The sequence below is a fragment of the Erithacus rubecula genome (genome assembly GCF_903797595.1).
Source record: "Erithacus rubecula genome assembly, chromosome: 1".
Lineage (NCBI taxonomy): Eukaryota > Metazoa > Chordata > Aves > Passeriformes > Muscicapidae > Erithacus > Erithacus rubecula.
In genome coordinates, this window is record NC_136658.1 from 2,340,005 (window position 1) to 2,362,961 (window position 22,957).

Here is a 22,957-nt window from a genome sequence, read left to right on the forward strand (position 1 = left end):
GTCTGGGCAGGGAAAGGTTCCTTTCCCCCTCTGTGCTCAGGATTGATGCTGGGGCTGGCTCGCAGTGGGAGCCTCTGGAGCAGTGACAGAGACAGATGATGGCACACCAGAGCCTGCCAGCTGGGAATGGCAGGGCCCCAGGCAGGAGGAATGCTTTCCTCATCAGCAAAGCTCCATTTTGCCTCCTGTGAAGGTGGCTGCCTGCTGGAGGATGTGTTTTCTTTTGGCTTCACACTTTAGTTGCCAAGTCTCTAACCACATGTCAGGGCTGTTGTGTGCTGTCACTGAGATCACTTGTGACCTTCCCATTGATTTAAAGGGAAGAAGTCAAGAATTTCCAACAATTTGGATGTGGTTTTTGATAAAAGGCTGCTCCTCTTAAACAACATTTCTCTCTACAGTCAGTGTAATACTTTAATGAATATATTTTTACATGCGTGAAATACAAAATCTAAATACAAATCAGATCATGGAATTTGCAAAATTATGAATTAGTAGTTTAACTATTATACCAAGAGAAGATTTTTAGCTTTGTCAGCCGCTCAAAATCACTTCTTTGTATTGACTTAAAGTACAAGACAGTTGGTGTGCTAATAATATTAGTCGAGTGGCATTTTTTTAGATTCCAGCCTCTATAGCTGACATCAACATGAACTTTGAAATATTTCAGTGAAATATGTACCATTTGTGTGCTGTTAATTCTAGTGAATGTTATCCAATTAGAGAACAAAAACATTTGGCTCTGTGACTTTACTAATAGATGGAGTCCAACTTTGAAATGATCAATTTAATAAACAAACAGCATAGTTAAAGAGATTCTTAGCACATATTTAATCTAAAAATAGTATCTCCCAAAACAATAAAAATGCAGCAGCTGATCTTCACCAGCACAAGTATTTGCAATAATTCTGTGTGTTTAAATGTAATTTTGTCCAGCTGCAATTTAGGTTAGACTGTAGAAAGCTATGTACACCCTGGTGTTTTTACAGCTCTCATTATTCAGCATCCAGCCCTGCCACTGAGAAACTTAATGCAATGTTTATACATCAAGGCTTTATAAAAAAAAAAAAAAAAGTTTTTTATCAGTTACAAAAAATATCACCAGTGGCCCACACATGTTTTGTTACAGAAGAATTATGATAACCTGAAGGCTTTGCTTTTATTGCTTTTGGGTTTGTATTTTACAGAGTCCTCGTGGTCCCAGTTTCATTACAGCTAAATGCATGAAAAATGCTCCAATTAGCAATATATGGAAATGGTTTGCAAATGGTTTGTTGGTTCCCTGTAATTTAGGAGTTTGCATAAATTACTCCATTCACAGGACTGAACTTCCAGCATGCCTGAGGGCTTCAGGTCTGGGCTTCTGGTTCAAATCACTCCATGCAATACCTTAAGAGAAAACCTGTCCTTTCCCACCTTTTTCTTTTTTTTTTTTTTTTTTTTATTTTTTTTCTTTCTGTCATACCTATATCTCTGTACAGATTTATAGATATAGATATAGATGTAGATAATAACATAGATACATCCCACAAGGAGAAGTCTGTTCTCCAGCCAAAACTTGCCAAAACATTGAAGAATTTTGCCTAGTGCAAGTTGTATAATCAATAAAATGAAACAAGAATCAACTAATAACAACAGTTACATATTTCATCTGAAAAAAACCATAATATTAAAGAACAAAAAAGGCATGTATGGGAATTTGATTGATGATTAATTTGTTGGCATAAAAATAATTGATGCTTTTAAATGTAGGAGGCCTGTTTTAGAACTCTATTTTAAAGAACAAGCTACCAAGGCATGTGCAGTGAATAGAAAGCTTGGTGCAGAAATAGAATATTAGAGTTATGTAAAACCCCTAGAAGCTCTTGTGTCAGTAGCCAAAAAAATGTTTATTTGCTGGGCTCAAGCTGAACTGTGATTGGAATACTTAAATTTTAGCTTTTACAGGCTGCTTTTCCATGAGTAGAGCTCATTATTCATGTAGAGCTTAAAAGAAATTATTCAAATAATGCAGTAAATTATTATGATCTGAATGGGTGGGTTTTTAAAATACTTTACAGTTTGTGTCATCTCAGCTTTGTTGTGTATTTTTTATGAGAGCTGAAATGTTCTCTTTTTAAGTGCCAGTCTCTTGCTCATTCTCTTTGATTCTGAATTTTGAGTGATTTTAATCAGATAGCAGTTCCTGGCAGATTTGCTGAGCTGAGGTGCTGAGTGTTGTGTTTTCAGCTGTCTCCATCCTCTCCCCATCTCTTTTTCCTTTTCTCAGTGTCCAGTGGTTGCACAGCTCACCTGTACTCCTATTTTTTCTTCACCCTTGATATAATTTTCTCTTATCTCCTGGATTCAGCTGAGCTCATGCTCCTCACTCAGGACAATCACTGCTTCTAGAATTCCTGATAAATACCCCTCAGGGCTTTTCTAGGGGAAGGTGACTCTCTAAGAGCAGCATTGATTATCACTCCTGACCTTCTTCTCCGTGCCCTAAGTGTGTGAAAGGATCCCTGCTGCAGACCAGAGAAGTCATTCCCCAGTTTTGGGAGCTCTTTTTTGATGTGTTGGGGACTGTGGTGACACCAGGGTGACCACAGGACAGGGCACAGGTGCTGCTAGAGCAAAGCCATCTGTGGGCTCAAAGGATTTTGGCTGCTTGAGGGGTGGGCACAGTGTCCCCCAAAAGGCTGGAGAGAGGTTAAATTCCTCTAAGGGATCAAGTTATTTCTATGTCTCCCATTTATCCCTTTTGTAAAATTTGCCTGCAGTGTAAGGCCCATAAAATCTGGTGATTGCAGAAAATGTATTTTTAGAGAAGATGGACCAAGCCACAGCTCTGTGTTACAGAAATACTTTAGCTGTGTTAAATGAGAGATTTCCTGCTTCCCCTGCCTCTCAGTGGATGGTGTCTCATTCATATTTCATCGTGCTGATGATGATGTTTGCAAAGAAGTCTCTTTGTTTAACGATCAATCAGAGAGTTTAATTCATTAATCTGAAAGCACTCTGCAGCACAATAAAACATCATCTGCATTTTACAAATAGAGTACTAGAATAGGAAAAGATGCAGTTGCTTGGTCACATAAATCTGTCACCCAGTGAGTCAGCAGCACCCAGATTTCTTGAGTCTCATCTCTCATGAACCGTGGCCACCTCCTCAGTGTTAGGGGATGATAAATGCCTCCCATTTGTAGGCACATGTGCATGTTCTGGTCATGCAGTAAACAAAGGGGCCTTTCAGTATTAATGAAAGTATTCACAAGAGGCCAAGCCTGTGGTCCTCATGCAGACAAAACTCTTGTGGGCTTGTGTCAGAGTTCTGCTTTGAATGATTGCTAGAGCAAGCTCATAATGTGTGTTTGAACCTCCTCAGGGGAGGAAGGGAGCTAGCATGGAACAAATCAGAAGTGAGGGTTTGGTTTGGTTTTCTCTTTTAGAATGAAAAGAATAAATGCAGTATCACTATGGATGACATCATATGAGAAAGCCCCTTGCAAGAGAAGTGAGGTGACTTTGGCTGTTCCTAAAATTAATTTCCTTTAGGCCACTTAATAAGTTTTAACTTTCATAACTCATCTGCCCAGTGGCTTACAGAAGATGTATTTCTTTTATTTGCTCAAATATTTATGTAAGAATATAATGGGTGCTATTTCTTATGATAATCCTCAAGATAAAAGTTCAGTGAAGGCTCTCACATTCTGTGTTTCTGCAGAAACATGAATTATTTATGGAAAAAGTACAAAGTAAAATGGTTTATTAGTAAAATGCTGTTCAAGAGGATACAGGGAAAGTTATCCCTTATCTCTAGATATTGAGTTTAGTTTGATTTGTTGGTTGTTTGGTTGGTTGGGGGTTTTTGGATAATTTAAACACACTCCAAAAATTCAGTATTTTTTAAATACCAGGTGGTAAGCATTCAATAACCTGATTTTTTAGGATGACATTTTTGGATTTGTATGCTCCAGCATAGGTGGTTCACTGACTTTCACAGTCACCCAAATATTTATGCACATGCACACATCCTGTCAGTTTTGAGGAGGCATTTCAGCCTTGATGGACCATTATTTTTGAGCAGAAAATTGATTGGTGAAGGATTTTCCAACCAGCTCTAATCTTACATGTCTGAGTAGCTTTGAAGTCATTCTGGTTTTGGAAAGGAAATACATATCCTGCTTCAAATATTGAATGCTCCTACTGAAACCATCATTCCAAAAAGGAATGGGAGCCAAATTTAACCAGGGATGATTTCTCTGTTCTTGAGGGTATCATAGTTTTAAATTGGCATCTCTGGTACCATTAGTAAAGGTGTCAACTTTTAAATTAACTACTAGTGCCAGCAAAGTTTAAGGTAAGGGAAAGATTCCCATTTTTGTTTTTATCCTGAGTACCAGGATTAAGGATACACTCCTTCTTCCTACACTACCAACTAATGTAAATTATCCATAATATGTTAGGGTGTGAGATAATGGTTTTATCCTCACATTTTCTAGAGGACTGTAGTTTTTTCATTACTTAAACCTGTTTAATTATTATCTAATTGCACTTTAAGCTATAGTACTAGCAACACTGGGGATGCTGAAAATGCTGTCAAAGTTTATTAAATACAAAAACACCTTTTCTGGCTCAGGAAGTCCCTTTACCACAACTACCTGGAGTGCAGGGAAATATTCTGAGGAAGCATCAAACCCATTTGTCTTCCTTTCTGTACTTTTTTCAGGCAGAGGCAGTTACAAAAATAGTCTCAAGTAACAATAGAATCTCTGTGGATGTCTGGTCTTATTTTATGAAATACTTTTTGTTGTAGTTCTTACTCTTGTAAAGGTACTGGCTGTGAAATATTATCCTTAAAGAAGAAAAATGGCTTTGCTTCAAAGTGGCATTGAGAGTAAGCAGATGTAAATGCAAAATGGATGTTGAGTAGAGAAAGAAAAGCAGCTCCAGGGGTGTCAAGTTCCAGTTTGTCTCTAAAATTAACTGGTATTTAAAATTAATTGGTATTTTACATGTCCAGTGCCATTTTTCTTATGCTATCAACCAGTGGTGCCCAATATATGAATATTTAAAGGGTAATATTGCACCAACTCAGGTTTATAATGTGAGTTACTCTTCCATTTACACCAGTGGGGTCTAATTCAGGTGTGAATTCATACTTACAACATAATAAATCTGAACTTCTAAAAACCTGGAGACCAAGGGGTCTCCTCCTGCCCCCATCTTTGTTGTGGATCTCACATGAGACTTGGTTTTGGTGAAACTGAAACCTGCTCCTGTTCTATAAATGTATTTGATAAATGACTCTCATGCTGAAAAAGCACCAGGAGGTAAAAAAGAGGATATCAAGTGAGTCTTTATCAAACCTGCCAATATCTCAAATTAAGATTATTTGCTTTTCCCTGGAGATGTTGCAGAGAAGTCTGAGGACAGTGAGAGAAACACTGAGGAGCCCAGTATTGTTTTCATAGATGCAGATATGGTAATACTGTTTATTATTTGTCATTGGTTTTTTGTGTAGAATGATTTTTACTCCTTTATTTGCAAACAAGCAAACAAAACCCCCCCAAAAAGGTTAAATAAAATAAGAAGTGGATTTTCCAGATGGCTAAACCATCAACAGATCCAGGCTTACAGAGCTCAGTGCTGGTATAACATCTTTTTCTTTTTGTGCCCTTTCTGATACAGCATAATTAATCAAGGCAGTATTTTCTAATAATTCCTGTGCAAAGTGATTTGCTTTGTTCTTGTCTCTCAAGTGACAGATTGCTGAAGTTGAACCTGTGCTCAGGCACCTCTTCCACAGACAGTTTCATATTTCAGTGAACGTTTCCCTGGCCTGGTTGACTTGATTTATAACAGCTGAGGTTAGTGGGAAATTAAAAATTAATTAATTTCGATGAATGTGTAATCAAGCAGAGTGGCCTGAGCTGTGGAGGTGCTAAAAGGTCTCTGCTGGTTGTCCCTCTCCCACCTTTAGGGTGTGGAACACCCCAAGGTGGGCAGAGGGTCAGGGTTTTGGGACTAAGGAAGGAAATTTTGGAACACATTAGTGGGACAGGAACATCTCAGTGAGTCCTTGGAGTTTATTTTTGGTGCCTGATTCTGGTCTCTGGGATGCTGTGGAGTGCTCACTTCTATCCCATGCAAGGTAAAGCCTCTTTCATGGGAAGGAAGTTAAATGCAGCTCATTCAACAGTTCAAAGGACCCCAAAATGCTCAGGGGTCTGAAGTATTGGCAGAGGAATACATCATAAATTCGAATCTGTTATCTAAAAAAAATAAAATCTCCTTTATATCAATTTTTATATGGCAGGGAGATAATTTTCTGTTAACTGCTCCTTTCAAATGGGAACATGGGAGAAATTAAACATTGGTTCTTCTCTCAGTTTTTCCTGTGAGAGAAGAAGAAATTGATAGAAACAATAACCTCAGAGCATTACTATTAATATGAGAAGAATTTTAACCCTTTTCCAACCTTAATAATGCAATGAATCAGTGATTCTGGCAGCACAGAGCTCCAGAGTGTATTTGTGCTCCAAATTGAAGTGGGAAGAGCAGCTCTCCCTCACAGTGGTGCTGAGCTTTCATTATTGGAGCTGTGGCTGGTGGGAATCCAAGCACAGCCCCACCTGATCAGCTTTGAAGGTCACTGAGCCTTTGGAGGCTCAGAACAAATGGATGCAATTATTAAATATCTCTCCTGTCCTCACACTACACTGCAGTTGTTTGGTTAAGAATCTGGCCAGAGTGAGAAGAGCAGAGGAATAGTCTCATGTAGCATCCCTGCAGAATTCTCTTAATTGCCAAAATGTGATTTTCGTGCTCGTGTGTGTGTGTCTGCACATATGTAAATATTTATGTGCAAGCACACATAAAATTTCTCTAAATCACCGGAGGGATCTCTTTTAAAGGAAGGTAGGTTAGTTGGAGCAGAGCTGTGAGCAAAGATGTTTTACCTTTGCCAGAGCTGTTGCATTAAAACCATAAATAGCATTTTTAAAAATATCAGTGTGAAGTATTTTCTAGCACGTTGTATCCTAAACACTGATTCAACTGTAATAAAACATGGCAAGTATAAATCTGTGCATTTGAAATTTTACTGGAACTAGATACTCAATATGAAAATTTCACAGGGTCTTAGGAGTGGTCCAAGGACTATAGTTTGAAAACAAAATGCATGAAATATAAAATACTTTTTAAAATTTTGGACTCTTCTTTCCAAAGGTTGATGGCTGACGCTTAGATTGTGACACCCTTCAATTCTGACTGGGTGTTTGTCATGTATTCCTGAAAACAGAAATGTATTATATTTTAAATAAAAGTGTGCTAAGCAGTGAGAGGAATTTAAATAACCAGGATTTTTGCAATGATTTCTCTCTATATGATCACTAGTGAAATATTTATTCCATATTAATTGCAATGCCATGGTTATTAACTGCAGGGTGGGGTCAACTTTATCTCTTATTCCATTTCAAGAATGGACATGAAATGAGTATATTTAACATGAGCCTGACTGTAAGAATTTGGATAAACCTCTGAAATTCATCAGTTTTGAGGAAATGTGGGAATCTTTAGGGTGTTTTTCCATCTCCAATGCTGTTCCCAGGTGTCATTCAGTTATTCCCAGCCATAATGAAAGATTTATGCATCGACAAGTGTGGAGGTGAAACTGTGGTTAAAGCAGTGCTGCAAGTGATACTCCTGATCCCAGCAGGAGCTGCTGCCATGCTTGCATTTTTTGGAAGCTTTTGCAAAGTTTCCCCTGGTGAATAACCATAAATTATTGCAGTGAGACTCTTCTTGTGGAAGCTAATGTCACCTCTTCTGGCCTGGAGATTCCTGAGCTGCATAATAGAAGTTAATCCAGTACATTTTTTGCTCATAGGATCTGAAAGGCTTTTATTATATGGGGGAAAAAAAAATAAAAGGATTTGCAGGCTTATGAAATAAGAACAATTATCATCAATTAATAGTTTGAGTGCTTCTTATTCCTTTCCCCCCACAGCTTTTTTAACAAAGAAAGGAATGAAAAAACCCTACCCAAACAAAGAAAGAGGCAGAAAAAACCCCAAAACTTTTCAGGAGTCAAAGTAAGCCTTAGTTGCTGTGATTGTGCTGTAACAGCAGTTAATCTCTTGAGAGCTGTAACATGGATTGAATTCATCAAAAAGAGAATGTGTGTCAGAAATGACCCCGTGCATAATGGGCAGAGATCAGGTCCTGGTTTCATGGTGTATTAAAAACTAAAAGCCCACAGTTTCAGGTCCCACATATAAAGAAAAGAGGGGAGATTACTGAGTCAAGCAGGGATGTTATAAATAAGCACTTGCCTTGATTAGCCCAGCACAGGCTGCACTTCCAAATATTTGGGGTTTCAAAAGCCTTTGCTGATAGCAGGGAGATTCTCAGAAAAAAACAAAGTGCAACTCATAAAAGTTGGATTTGTCTTTGCAGGGAATGAGGATATAGTGGTAGCTTTAAGAAATAGTTGAATTTCAGCTGTTTTTTTTTTTAAGTAGCATTTAAAAACTCAATGGCTGTTATCCTACACTGCATCTCAGTTGTTTCCAAGATAAAACTGTCCTCAAAGAGTGTCTGCACATAGTGCATGTGTCTTGGTTTTAACAGGTGGGGGAAATGAATTTATGATCACCTGAACTGCATGGGGACTTTCATCTGCAGATTACATTGACAAAACAAACAAACAATACACACACAAAAAAAAAAACCCCAACAAAAAACCCCAAAAAATTAAAAAATAGGATAGTTGTATGCAAGGGTGGTTGAGATGCATTCAGGATATCCTTGAGGTAAAATAGTTTGTAAATGTGATTGTAAATAAGATTTTTATTTTTCCTTAACCTGTTACTAGCCTGTATGCAAAGCTATACACACAGCAGGTTTCTTGCTAGAAAATAGAAATAAAAGATGCATTCTGGTTACTTGTAGAGTCCCTCAGGGTGCTGGACCATGAGGAGCTTCCCCAGCATCTGTTCATCCTCATTTCCTTAGAAGGTGAACTGCAGGCTGAAATGGGAGAGAGGATGAGGTGGATTTTAAATCTTTGAACTCTTCCATATCCTTCACTGTATTTGCTCTCCTGCTGCCTGAGAGGTGGGTTTGGGATGCTGGTGTGGAGGAGGAAATGGAAGAGAGAGAGGGGTGGGATGATAATTGTGGGTTCTGTTACCTGCAGTTATTAACAGCTCAAGGTCAGCACTAATGAAGGTTTCCCCAAGGTTGGAATGGAAATTGCCCAAACCACTACAAAGCTTCTCTGTGGCCACAAGCAGGGCTGGGCACATGTGGCTGGGCATGGAAGAATTTCATGTGGAATTTTGTGGAGAATTTCAGTGCAGTTTGAATGTTCTGGAGTTACCAGATAATTCTGCACTGCTGGAACCTTGGGGCAGGTGGGTGTTTGCTGATTTGCCTCATTTTGCACTTGTTCTGTTGTACCTTTGAGAGGAAAAGTTGCCTCTTTCAAGAAAGCTGGGGGTGCCCTTGGCAGACAAAAATGTGCTGTGGCTTTGGTGTTCCTGACCCATGGGGAGGGGGGAGACTGTGTGGGGAGCAGCAACACAAACATGAGAAAAATTGTGTGCTTTTTGTCATCTGGAGTGTAAATAGCAAGTGCAGAAAAAGAAGGAGGTGAAGTATGATGATTACTGACCTTGTAATTTGTCAAACTCCCCCATCCATAACATTTTTGCACTGCTTTACTACCTTGTGGATATTATATTTTGTTCAGATACTGAAATCTTCCTGCTCAACCTTTAAAGTCCTTCAAGAGTTGTTGACCTTTAAAAAAGTATTTGAAACAAAATGCCAGATGAGAGTTTTGTTAAGTCCAACTCTTGCCTACATCCTTTTCCTCAAATATTATTCATTGCTCAGACATATTTTATGTTCTCTTGCTATTACAACACAGCCAGGTTGGTTGGTGGAAGCTGAGGAGAAGAGGGAAAAAAAATACAATCCAGACCCCAGGACTGCTCTTTTTCTGTGGTAACTGAATTGCAAATGGAACTGAGTAAAACATGTAGCAGAAAATTAGTAGAAATCAAACTGGATCAGTGGGAAAAGGTAACCTTATCCTCAGAATGCCAAATTCTGATCTACAGAAAATGTTTCAAGGCCTCCAGAAGTAATTTAAGGAGCTGGTGAGCAGCATTATTGTTTGCTTTGTAAATGAATTCAGTTGGCTGTTTGCTGCTGTGGGAGCTGGAGCTCTGGGTAGGCAGTGTGCTGTGCATTCACTGAAAACATGTAATTAATTATCTGCGCTGATTTCATGCAGGGGATAAATCTGACATTAGCAGGGAAGAAATGCACTGCAGGAAACAATCACACACTGGACAAATGGGGAAGGAAAGAGGGAGGGAGGGAAGCAGAGGTGTGGGTGACTTCTGTGAATTGGGAAATAGACTTACTGGGACCTTGGGATATTCACATGAAGAAGGAAAAAGAGGAGTCAGCAAATCCTCCAGGAGCAGGCACGCTGCAATTCCCAGTGGGAATGACAGAGGAGGAATGATGGAGGAGATCAGTGTCAGGAGCTGCTGGGCTTGGAGTGCCAGTCACAGGGAGGGGATCAGCACTGCCTGACCTGTGCTGGGCAAATTCAGGACTCTTTCAAGGGTTTCTGTGACAAATCATGGGAAAATACACTGTCTTTGTGGTGTGGTGGGACTGGCTTTGGGACTGATGTCTGTGTGCAGCAAGAATATCCTGATCTGTTTAGCTCTGCCTGTTTTTGTGGGTTCTGGTTCATCTTTCAGCAGCTTTGGTGAAACTTTCCTTGCAGTTACCTCGAGCTTTACATGAGGCTTTCTTAATATCTGTTTTAGCTTCTTAGATCAGACCTGTGATATGGGTTTTGTACCCATTTCTGATCAGGGGATGCTGTAAAATAGGGGAAATCAAAGCAGGTGCCACACTGTGCTGGGCTGTTTCCTGTCCTTTCTGTCCTTTTTACCCCAACCTTGGCTGCCTTTGCTCTCCCTCCCTTTTCTGGGACACAGAGTCATCCTCAGCCCTCTTTCCATCCCTCTGGCTGCAGGGAAGAGGAGGAGGCATCCTGCCCATGCAGGGGCTGCCTGCTGGACCCTGTGGAGAGGGAAGGAGGGACCCAAGAGCAAAGCCCAGGGGTTCTCTGGCTGCCAGCTGGTTTCTTTTTACAGATAAACTGGATTGCCCAAAGCCTCATCAGTCAGGAATGTGAAAAATCAAAGTGTTCAGGTTTCACTGCTTGCACACATTGATTCTGCACCTCTTCTTAGTTCTTCAGTGGTTTGCAGGAGCGTTGGTGTGAAAGCAGGGCATAATTCTGGTATGAAGTCATTGATTACACCAGTTTCAAGATATTTCATAAGAACCATCCAAATCCTTGAATAAAACCAGAAATGAGGTTGGAGAAAATCTCTGATGGCTTGAGAGTTATGTGGTCTGCATTTTGACAGAAGAATTTCCACCCCCCCTTTATTTCTCACAGTTACTTGGGGCTGAATCCAAATATCAGACTTTGTTAGAGAAAAAATAGGTGAGGAATGTTCTTCAAATGGATTTATTTATTTTACACTGTAAAGAATTTTCTAAAGAACCATTCTCAATATTTTATTTTGGTTGTATGCATCTGTAGAGATTGTTTAGACATTTTACTGATTTTCTTACATGGAATGAAGCTATGGAGTCCATTCAAAAGCAGAACAGCATGCTTATGGCATAGAGTATTTCACTTTCAATTGCTTCATAGTCATGCTAATAATTAAAAAAAAAAAGGAAGGAAATTGATAGCAAAAATTTCTAATGACAAATTTAGTCTGAGATAGTGTCTGAGATAGAGATGAAATAAGACTTATTTGTTTTGTCTTTCTCAATGTTTATTGCACTGACTTCCAGTGAGTTCCTGTGAAATTCATACACCTGAGGCTGGAATGGGGCAGCTTTAAGGCAGGAAATTGTTTTCCTCTGCTTTTCTCTGCATCTCAAACTTGCCAAAAATGCCAACGTTTCTGCCAGCAGAATCACTGGAAGGAGAACACTTGAATCCCTTCCCACTGCTGGTATTAACTAGGCTGAGTCAGAAAAAGCCCTGCCAAGCCCTGCTCCCTTTCCCTCCCAGAATGGCACAGAATTATTCCTTTTTTGCTTGTGCTGCAATGCTAATGGCCAAGCTGCTGTTGTTCCAGGAGAAAAGTGCTTTATTGTCAAGGGTTTGAGCAACCCTACCAAATCCCCTTCCCATATTCTACAGATGGTTGTGGTGACTTTTTTTTGGCCCTCAGTATTCCATGCCCACAAAGGAGCTAATGTTCCCCATTGTGGTGAGAGCACTGCAGTTGCAGTTCAGATTCTCTGTGTGATGCCCAAAGCCACCATGGGCTCACACAGGGGGAGGAAGAGGAAGAGGAAGGAGTTTTGTCAGGACTCTCAGGGAGGATGCTGTGCCCTGCATCACACCCTTTGCTGCTCCTTTTTGCAGCTGTTCTCTCACTGGTCATGGAATGTCTGTCTGCTGCTGCTTTTCCATTTCTTTTCCCTGTACAAATATTTGGGTGCTAAGCATATCTGTAAGTTAATAATGGCTGAGAAAAGAGAGGAAAGCTGTGTGATGTTCCTGGGTCTTGAATTCAAGAGAGGAAACCTATTTTTAATAACTTTGCAGGTGATTCCTTTAATTTTAACAAGTAAGCCTTCCTCTGGAAAGAGTTATCTTGCTAAAATGGTGTTTTTCAAAAGGACCAACAAAGCTCATGAATAGGCTTTGGCTGTGGCTATCTGTGGGTAGTAACTTACTGGTATTTTCTCTGTTCACACAGCCACATTTTCTATTCCTAAAAAGACTGTAATCTGTCTTGGGGAAGGGGGAAAGTGTGGAATAAATAATCAGGAGCCTTCTTTGGGAACATGAAATCCTAAAGTAAACATTGATACTGAACAATGAAAGCTTTGGCTCTGTCCAACGTTTTCAGGAAACCTTTTTGGGAGTGAGAAGAAAAAAAACAAAACCATAAGCCAATGTTTAACATAAACAAATAAATTGCATTTTCTTTGCTGGTTTTTTTTTTTTCCAGAGTTTTCATAGAGAAATTTTTGATATTACTAAGTTAATGCTAAATTAAATGGGAATATGAAAATGGTGGAATATGACAATTCTTGTAGACAGCTTTAGCCTTTGCATGGTGATGCTTAAATTTAACTTCAAAATCTGCTGTTTGAAGTCCCAACAGGGCTTCCCAAGGGCTAATGGAATATTTTCACTATTGTAAATGAGATATAATCTTACATGTAGTCACATGGAAATCCCTTGGATGTGGGGAGGAAATGTTCATTTCTTTCTTTTCACCCCCCTCTCTTTGTTTTGGGTATTGTTCATAATGAGTTCTAGATTACCTTTTTATTGAAGGGACTTGAGAAGCACAGCAAGGCTACACACTCTGCTTTGTGCCTAATTTAGGGAGGATTAAACAGCACTGCAAATGTGTTCTTGTGCATCTCCTGCAGCACTGAGCCATGTTCAGGAGGCTGCCATGGACTCTGGGATTGTTTGGAGCAAAATCCATTGGAGGCATTTGAAAGGAAAATGTTCTCTGCTGCTCTCACAGGTTTCCTCCACTGGCACTGCAGTGTGTTTTTGAATTGCTGAGCAGCACTCTGAGCTGGCTGCCATCAGTTTCTTCCCTAATCCAGCCTCACTCCTGCAAATTCAAAGTGTTTTCTCTCTGGCCACTTGTGGGAATTACAAGTGAGGAACAAAGGGGGTTTGTGATGGTAATGCTGACCCCAGCACCTCACTGCCATGAGCATCCTGTGCTGCTGAAAAGGTTCCAAGGGCCAAGTGGCTTCCACCCACCCTGCCTGGATCATTGATCCATTATTGATCATCCTACCTGTCCCAGCCTGGTGCTTACAGGGGAATGAATTCAAGAATTTTGTTGGTTTTAATTTTTTTTTGATGGTCACCTGCCAGTGCTCTTGTATGTCTTTTATACCATGTGCAAAGAAAGATAACTCGTGCTCTTCTTTTTTGACAAGTGGTTTCACATATAAATTACAAAAAAAAAAAAAAAGCCAGAGCTGAAAGCAGCAATGAAGAGTAGAGACCCAGCTGAACTGCTTGGATGTTGTTTTAAAAAAGCCTTATTTTATAAGTTTGATTAAGTAAGAGTGAATTTTCCTGAGCTTTCTGTGTTTGGTAGGAAGATTTATGAGAATAAGCTAAATGGTGCTCTCAGGAAGCCAAAGTTCCCACAGAATTCAGGAAATAATGTATTTTTTTTCCTGCAACACTAAAGAGAGCATTCTGCATTAAAAGGCATATCTGTAAGTCACTGATGTTCTGAGGGAGTGCAGCTGTGGTACTAATCCAGACCACTGTAATTTTACTCCCTGTTAGAAAAATAAAATAACCAAAGATAGATTTACATATATCTGGCAAATACTTTGCAATAAATAATTGTATTTATTTGAAACTGAAGAGTCAATCAATACAATTAATTTTAATCTGTAATCTATAAATACTCCCCCTGTTGCTTCCCCACATATTGTTTCCCAGATAAGTGTTCCAGCTCACATCCACTATGAATATTTCAAAAGCCTTGTTGTTCTTCTCTCATCTGTCAGGTCTTTGTTTCTGTCCTTTTTTTTTTTTTTGTCTGAAGTAAAATATTTGGTTGGAAATTAATTTCTTTCCTCAAGGAATTACAGCAGAGTTTTTAGTGGGTGCACTGGTGATGCTGCTGCAGTTAATGGCCACGCTCTGACGTTTAACAAAGTGCAAGCACTTAAGTGAAATGGAAACTCTGATTTAAGATATGTTATTTCAAGCTTGTTTTCATAGTTACTGTTTAATTTGCAAAATGTGAACATGGATTGTTACAGGGATTCCAGGAGATCATGTTTTGGCTAAAGCTGTAACAGCAGCTTTTTTTTTTTTTTTTTTTTCTCCATTATGTGCTTTTTCTGCTTATATTTAGTGAGCATTGCATTGAAGGATTAAACTTGCAGTTTTAAGGCAGTAACGTTTTTTAACTGATTGTCCTATGAACTGGCCTTTCTTCCTCTGGAATTTTATGGACTGGAATTTGTTGTACAGCAGGATATCAGCTGAGGGTCATTTCTTCCTGGGAAAAGCAGCCCCTTGTGTTAAAGGGAACATCCCACTCTGGGTTTTCTAGCTGAGGTATTTTTTTCATTGAATGGGTGGCTAAAAATTGAAATAATCTGTTAGGAAAGTGCATAGAAAAAAAACCATGGGTGAGTTCATGAGCCACAAACCTGGGCTATGTTTAATGCCAGACAGCATGAAAGTAATGTCTTTACACAAAAAAACCCCAAACTTTTCCAAGCTTTTGAAGCAAATAAGCAACACTACTTATTTAATTTAGAAAGACACAGGAATGAACATCTTAAAAACATGCAGGCTCATCATTTGTAGATGAGTATTAGCTTGAGCAGAAAGGAGAGGAGGAGCTGTTTAAAGTGGCACTGAACTCACATCAGAGCACCACAGCACTTGTCTGGGGGTTTGTGCTTTGCTTAGCAGTGAGGTTATGATTAGAAGATGAAATGAGAATATGAACCAACAATTTCTCAAAGCAAGTGTTTGCATTAATGTGCCTGTCAGGATAATGGTTCCAAGACTGTGGTTACTTCTCAGAATGTGGTAATATTGCTGGCAAATAGTTGCATTTAAAATTATCACCTTCTCCTGACTCTTTTTAAATTATGGAAGCATTTTACTCACATATCTTGTAGCTTTTCACACTGAGCTTTTTACTGTTTCGCAGTAATGAGCTGTCAGCATTTTACAATTTCTTACCACTCCACATTTCAAATATGGATCTTCATTTCTCCAGATTCTAAGGGCCTAAGATCAAAAGGGGCTTCCTTTTTAATTTTATTCCTTTAACAGCTGCAGTTCAGTGCTGTTTGCCTTTTTCTTCCAACTGTGTAAAACCAGAAATTAAATACCTGTTTAGTTCATCTACATTTAATACTAATTTGCAGTAACAACATGATAAAAGACAGAAGTTTTTAACCAGCAGGGGGTTTAGAATTGTCTTGATCCTGTCTGAATAAACCCTAAATTAGTGGGATTAACACAATTGGATCTGTGTTTTACCTGGTAAAGACCCTCCAGGGGATAAAAATGGCAGAGAGGAGGGAAAAAGGCATTCATCTAGAATAGCACTTAAATATATGCCTTGCCCCTTAGGATGTAGGTACGTGCTTAAATTAAACTATATTTTAAACACACTTCCTGAATCAGAGCTGTAGAGAGCAAGAGCTCCTGGAGTACATAAAATAAAGGTTGAAAAATAAGGAGACAATGAAGTCAGGCAAGAAAGAGAGGAGAATTTAGAATTTTTTTAAAACTATGAATAGTATCTGTTATAGGAAGGACAACCAGTCATGCCAGTTCATATTTTCAGAGCTTTGATCTGATTTCAGGGCATGACACTTCTGTCTGTTCTTTTCTAATGAGGAAGAAAGTGACTTGTCAGTGAAAAATGGTGTGGCATTGAGGAGAAGGTTACAACCTGAACTTTTGGTAAATCTAAACACAAATTGGGGAAAGAAATTCACAGCATCTTTTTTTTTGTTTTGTTTTTGTTTTTGCTATCCAGATACAATTGATGTTTAAACATTGATATTCTGGTAGTTTCAGCTCAGTTCACAAAGTTTTTAATCTTTATGTCAAGAGTAGCACCACCTTAGGTAGCTGTTTGTGCTTCACTGTACAAACAACAACAAAAGTATTCACAAAAGGTACTTGTTTTTGCTTTTAGAAGCTTTATTGCTGGGTTCATACTTTTTATAGTGTGGCTTTGTGACAGCACCCTTTAATTCCCTTGAAACCTTTTAAACAGGACTGTGTCAGCTTTGCTGCTGAATCAAGATCACCCTGAGGACAGATTTGTGGTAACTTTCCTTGGCCACCTTTCCCTTTTTCAGGGTGTGTTCCTAGTCCTGAGCCCATGGAGCATGATTCAAGACATACTGCCTGATTTTTTACTGCAGTATCCAGGCATGTCACATCCCTGGAATACAGGCAGCAGTGAGCATGTGGCTGGCTCTGTAGGTGGTTTCAGGTTGGAGAAGTTGCCTTCCTTCAGGTGGGAAGTCAGCCTGTCAGGCTGAGTTATGGGAACATGATTAGTGTACCAAGTTCATTAAATGAGAACTTCTGCAGCTCTGGGTTCCCATTGCTCCCTGTGTTTTTTTCCAGTGAAACAATCCAGTTTTTCATTCACTGAGTGGATTACCATGTGCAGGCCCAGCAGGAGGACATTCCAGATTCCCCATTGATTTCCTCTGCCAGAAGGTTGTTTTGTGATTCTGGTTGGTGTCGTGTATAGTGTCTGTATTATCTCTTGTCTTTTACCACAGTGGATATGAGCAAACTTGTGTTTGGATAAAATGTGGAAGAACAGCATGTAATGACATGGATATCTCATGTAATGGCATGGATGTCTCATGTAATAACATGGATATCTCAACCAAACTATTACAGCTGCCCTTAAAATATTCTGCTTGGTACATTTAAATATGGTGTATTTTCAACCCAAAAGGTTAAGCCCCATCAAGTAATCTTTTAACACAGAATATGGTGCAAGATTTGATGAAGAAGGGATGCCCTAACTCCAGATGTTGCTGTCATTTGCTATTTTGAGCAGCTGAGGAGCTTCCCAGGTGAGACACAGAGGTAAATTTCACTGTCAGCAAGGAACTGAAATGTGCTACCTGTTCACTTTATCATTGCTATTTGCTGCCCTCATTCATAAAGGAATCTTTCCTCAGTGATTGCAAACACTTGGGGATAGAGAGGGCTCAGGACCTGGCATCAGCCCTTGTGGGGCTCTGTGATGCAGAGAACATGGTCTGAGAGCTCATTCCTCCCACAGGTGCTGTCTTGTCTAGTTTTTAGATTTCCTTTTTTTTTTTTTTTTTTAAATAAGCAGTTGTATTAAAACTAAAACCAAACTGAGACTATTTATGCAGGCTTTCAAGGGCACTTTGAAGATGTTTATCTGGCATCAATATTCATTAGGAGTGAGTTGCCTTCAGTCCATTTTGCACCTCTTAAAAGTCAAAGCCTAAAAGGTTTCTGATGAGGGGCAAGATGCTTGCTGTTATTTATTTATATGTTTGTAACTGGGAAGAGTGACCTTCTTCCTAATGAAATGTATCCTTTTCTCTTAAGATAAAAGTGGCCATTTCTGACTAAAAAGCAAACTGTTATCAGTCAGGTATAGATTCTTCTCCAAGCAGTGAGCAGTATCCTTAATAGGTTCTGCAGACCTGTCTGCTGCCACAGCTACACTCTGCTTGCCTTTGAGGGACAAGATGGAAAAGGTCAATGAGGTACAATTGCTGTACTATAATATTTACAGATAAAGCACCAGATATGCCTAATTTAGAAAAGAAATGCTGTGAGCTTTCCATCATTAATTCGTTTTATACTCTCCTTTTAAGTGGATCTCCATAGATGATTGGTGGAGGGCTCAGAGATTAGTTTAATAAATGCCTAGGCTAAATGGAGCTGAAAATTCAGAGGAATGGCTCAATTTGCTCAGTGTTCAGTGAAATAAGCTGGTGTGGCAGCCAGTTGTACACATAGGATTTTTGCTAATTGATCACAAGTCACATCCCACTGTTTCTTAAATGAGGGCATTCATCTTTAGGAGTGTCCTGCAGGAGTGCAGAGTTTTATGTTCAGAAGGAACCTCCTCTACAGCATACCTGAGGGGTGTATTGTGCCTTTTAGGTGCTGCTGGCTGTTCTCATTCATTTTTAGCTTGAGCTGCACTAAAAGCCTTTTAAAACCAGGTAAGATCCCACACATGGGTATTGAGTACAAACTAAGAGAAATCTAAAAGGACCTCTGACCTGTAAATGCATGAAGTGGCATTAAATGCATTAATAAATAACATTACTTATGCTATTTATTATTAGTCTCTTAAAATACTTCTGGAATTCTTTCAGTATAAAATTATATTTCATAAAAAGTTATATCTAGAAAGTTGATGTCTTTGTAGAGAGGCGACTGTTGCACTAGACAGCGCGTCTGCATCCTCGGAGCAGCAGTGCAGGGAGGGCTGCTCAGATTCAATTCCAATCGATGTGCAGGCTGCCAGGGTGGTGAAGCAGAGCAGGGACACATTGTCATCTTGTCTCAGTGCCTGTTGCACAGCTGGCAGCAATCAGAGCAATGCCAGCACTGCAGCAGGACACGGGCGCTGCTCCCAGTCCCAGTGCCAGGGAACCACTGGGATTCACTGGGATTCCCATCAGAGCAGCTGCTGCCAGTGGCTGGAGCTCAGCTCAGTACCTCCCTGCCTTGCAGGAGTGCAAGTGGTAGAATGCTCGCTGAGTGCTTTTTATCCTTTTGATCAACAATCTGAAAGAGGAACCAAATAAAATGATGTGGGAATTGTTGGAAACCAGAGATGTGTTTGCAGTGTTGGTGAGCCTGACCCCTTGGTTCTTCTTTGTGCTATGGGCATCCAGCAGAACCAAATTTTTCAGTTTAGCCTCAAAAGCAGCACATGACAAAAATTAAAGGTGGGAAACAGTGAAGCTGTGTTGGTTTTGGAAATAGTATGGTCATTCCATCACACACTTCTTTTTTAACAAAGGTTTTCTGACTTACCATGATCTTCTACACCAGCTAAAAGATGCTTTCAGGTCTTAAATCAGTGAGTACACCTCCTCCAGAACTCCTCCCAGAAGGAGGATGCACTGCAGGAGATCAGCCTCCAGGGATGAGCTGTTTCAGGAATTTGGGCATAACTATGAAACAGCAAACCTAAATTAACATCACTTCAGATTATTTTTCTCTCAATAAAAATTGAATTAAAGCAGCTTAAGTAAAGTGGAGGCTAAACAACAACTGAATCAAAAACTTACAGGAACAGTTACCTGTTCTCAGCACTCCAAAACAGTTGATTTTTATTGGGATTCAGATTTTAGTGTTGGAAATCATCAGCACACAATAAAGGTAGCCAGGCCTTCACCTTGAGTTTCATCAGTGAGTTTCTAACTCACAGAATAAAAGAAGTCTGAAACTGAATATTTACCTGCTGTCTTAATATTTTTCATGTTGGAATTACTACCTGCTATGTTGATGTTCAGTTTCTGGTGTTTCACTAAGAAAAGTATTGAGTGTTGTAATGTGCTGGTAAGGGAAAAGGGAAAAAAATATTATGGATATTATAGAAACCTAGGTGGAACTGTGATATTCACATGCTATGCATTTTATGTCATTATAAACCCCAGGAAGGAGAGAGAAATCAGTGTGACAATGGTAATATTTTATAAAAGCACTGCATTCATTTGGCACTGTTTTCAATAGCTGCTTGTCAAAGAGCACCAGAAATCCAGCTGAGACCCCAGCAGCACGAGGCAGGAATGCTCCTGCAGCATGGAGCTGGGAAACTGATCTCTAGGAAACTGATATTCATATGCTGTGCAAGTTCTACAATAGCTGGAACACAGGGTTTGATTGACACTATTTCTTCTTCACTCCTTATCGTTGGAATTGGATGCAGGAACTGTTGGATTTTGAAGTGTCTGAGGACATCTGCCATGGTAAATCTATTTTTGAACAAAGCCCCTCTGCCAAAACTGTACAAAAATCTGTCAAAGTATGCTTCTCATAAGTTATGTGGTCTCTACCATTAATAATGACTATTTTAATGTTGCCTTCAGGACACAGTCACTATAGCCTTAGTTGATTTTTGTTTTTGTTGGGTTTTTTTAATTAGGTTGATTTTTTTGTTTATTTGTTTATTTGGGGTTTTTTAATACTGCTTTCCAAGGTCAGTATGTTACAATTCCAGCCAGACTGAAGAGACATTCCTTTTTTTTTTATTCACTCATTGCTGATTTTCTGCAAGTGCTTTAATTCTTCCGGTGTCTGGCATTAAATATTCCTTGGGTATTTCCTATTTGCAGCCAGCTGATTTCTGTGAGCCGTTCAAACATCTGAAGCTAAGCTGCTGGCAGAGGTTAGTGCAGCCAGCTTTGAGTGCCTCTAGAAACCCAGTTTTAGCTCTAGCATGTAGAAGTGATAAAAAGGAGGAGGTGGTGAAAAGAGAAGTTGCAGCTGGCAAGTGGAAATAGAGGTTTCTTGGATCCTTGCTCCATCTTGGACTGAATGCATAACCTTAAAAGCATTTTCCTTCCATGTGGTGTCTCAGCTACCACAGATATACATCAAAGCAAGCTCACAAGTGTCTCTGAAAGAGTGACAGAAAATGCAAAGTGGCCTTGATGCAGTTTTAAAGCTCATCCCAGCCCAGAGCATCCAAGCAGTCTTGCTGCTCCTTTGGTGAGCAGATTGTCTTCAGTGCTAAAGTGTTTATGTTCTCAACTCACAGGGTACAAAAAGAAATATCCCTTCTGCACTGATGATCTGTGGTGACAACCCAGTAATTCTATCTCAGCCCTCCCTGTGCATTTATTTGCCTTCAGATGTCAGTGGAGGCAGCAGAACTATTGTTTGTTCAGATGCTGAGGGTAAAAATGGCTCTGCTGACACAGATTTGAGGGGGACAGGGGCTGGCTGGCTTTTACACAAACTCAGAGTGCTTCAGAGGGCATTCCATGGAGGTGGAGATGTCCAGGGAGTGTCCAAACCTTGTGTCCTGGCTGTTCCACTGCCCCACGTGTTGAACATCACTCTCCTGCAGACATAACCATGTGTTAAGGTGATAAAGTGATATTTAGGCATTGGAATTCACTGTTTTATCTTTCTTAGATAAAGAAAAAGGCATGAAAAACTTCTTTACAATGTAGGTGACAGGAATATTTTGCCCAGAGAGGCTGTGGAGAGTCCCTCAGTGTGGATATTGGTTATTGCAGAACCCTCTGGGTGGAATCCTGTGCCCTGGGATGGCAGGAAGGCTGGACCTGGTGACCCACTGTGGTCCCCTCCAACCTGACCCACTCTGGGATTAACTCAACAGTAAATGGAGCTCCTAAAACTATCACACTTAAAAAAAAATATTTATTTTAACAGAAAATATATACTCCAAAATTATAAATTAAATCCAGTATTCCTCTAAGTTATTTATTTTAAGCTCTTTGCAAATATTTTTATAGTTATGCAATAGGATGCATTAGGATTTCAATATCCTAATAAATTTTTCACTAATGTCTTGTGAAGAATGATTTAGACTGACAAGTAATTGATGCTTCATTTTAAAATTAGAAGCTTAAAAAGCTTAAAAGAGGAAGTTTGGTGACTGAAAACTCAGGAGAAAAAGAGAAGAAACAATTGCTGCTTTTTATGGTTGCCTTGTAACTTGGTGTGCCAAGTTTAGCATTATTTTTGTGTTCTATTTTCCAGATTACCAATAAAAGGGGAATTTCTTGTTCCTAAATCTCTGATTAGGCTTGATTTTACAAATTGCATTCTTTAGATAGAAGCTGTGAGATGACTCACATGGACAGGAGAATTGCTATGGACATGAGATAATGCACAGCCTACTCAGGAATTTCTGATTACCCAGTGTATTTCTTTTTTATACCCTTCCAGGTCCTTCTCCAGTGATGTTCAGCAGGCTGTGATAGTTGGAAATGAAAAAATTAATTGACATAAATGCAATTTTTTTTTTTTTTTTAGTTAAAACTGCATTTGTAAACAAGAACATCTGAAACTAGTTGGGAAATTAAATCTCTAGTTCTTGGCAAACTTTCCTGTTACCAGTGAATCATAACCCTGACAAAATACTCCAGAAGAGTGAAGAATGGTGTTTATTTTCCTGATCAAGTCCTGGGTTTAGTTTTGTAATGGTTAAACCACTGCAATTGCAAATAACTTGAGTTGAACAATAATAATTTTTAATTGTATGGAAACCCTCAATATATTTTATTTTTAACATATATCCCAGAGTCTTCTCAATTTAGTTCCCAGGTTATCCTGCAGAAGAGCAAATGAGTAGGCTTAGTAGAAATTGGT

The 22,957-nt window shown here is 39.4% G+C and overlaps 1 protein-coding gene across 2 annotated transcripts in view; it reads left to right on the forward strand.

Moving 5' to 3' along the window:
* The window catches only part of EPHA3 (EPH receptor A3), a 168,185-nt gene that overhangs the window by 64,404 nt on the left and 80,824 nt on the right, over positions 1–22,957 (forward strand). The window lies entirely within an intron of this gene.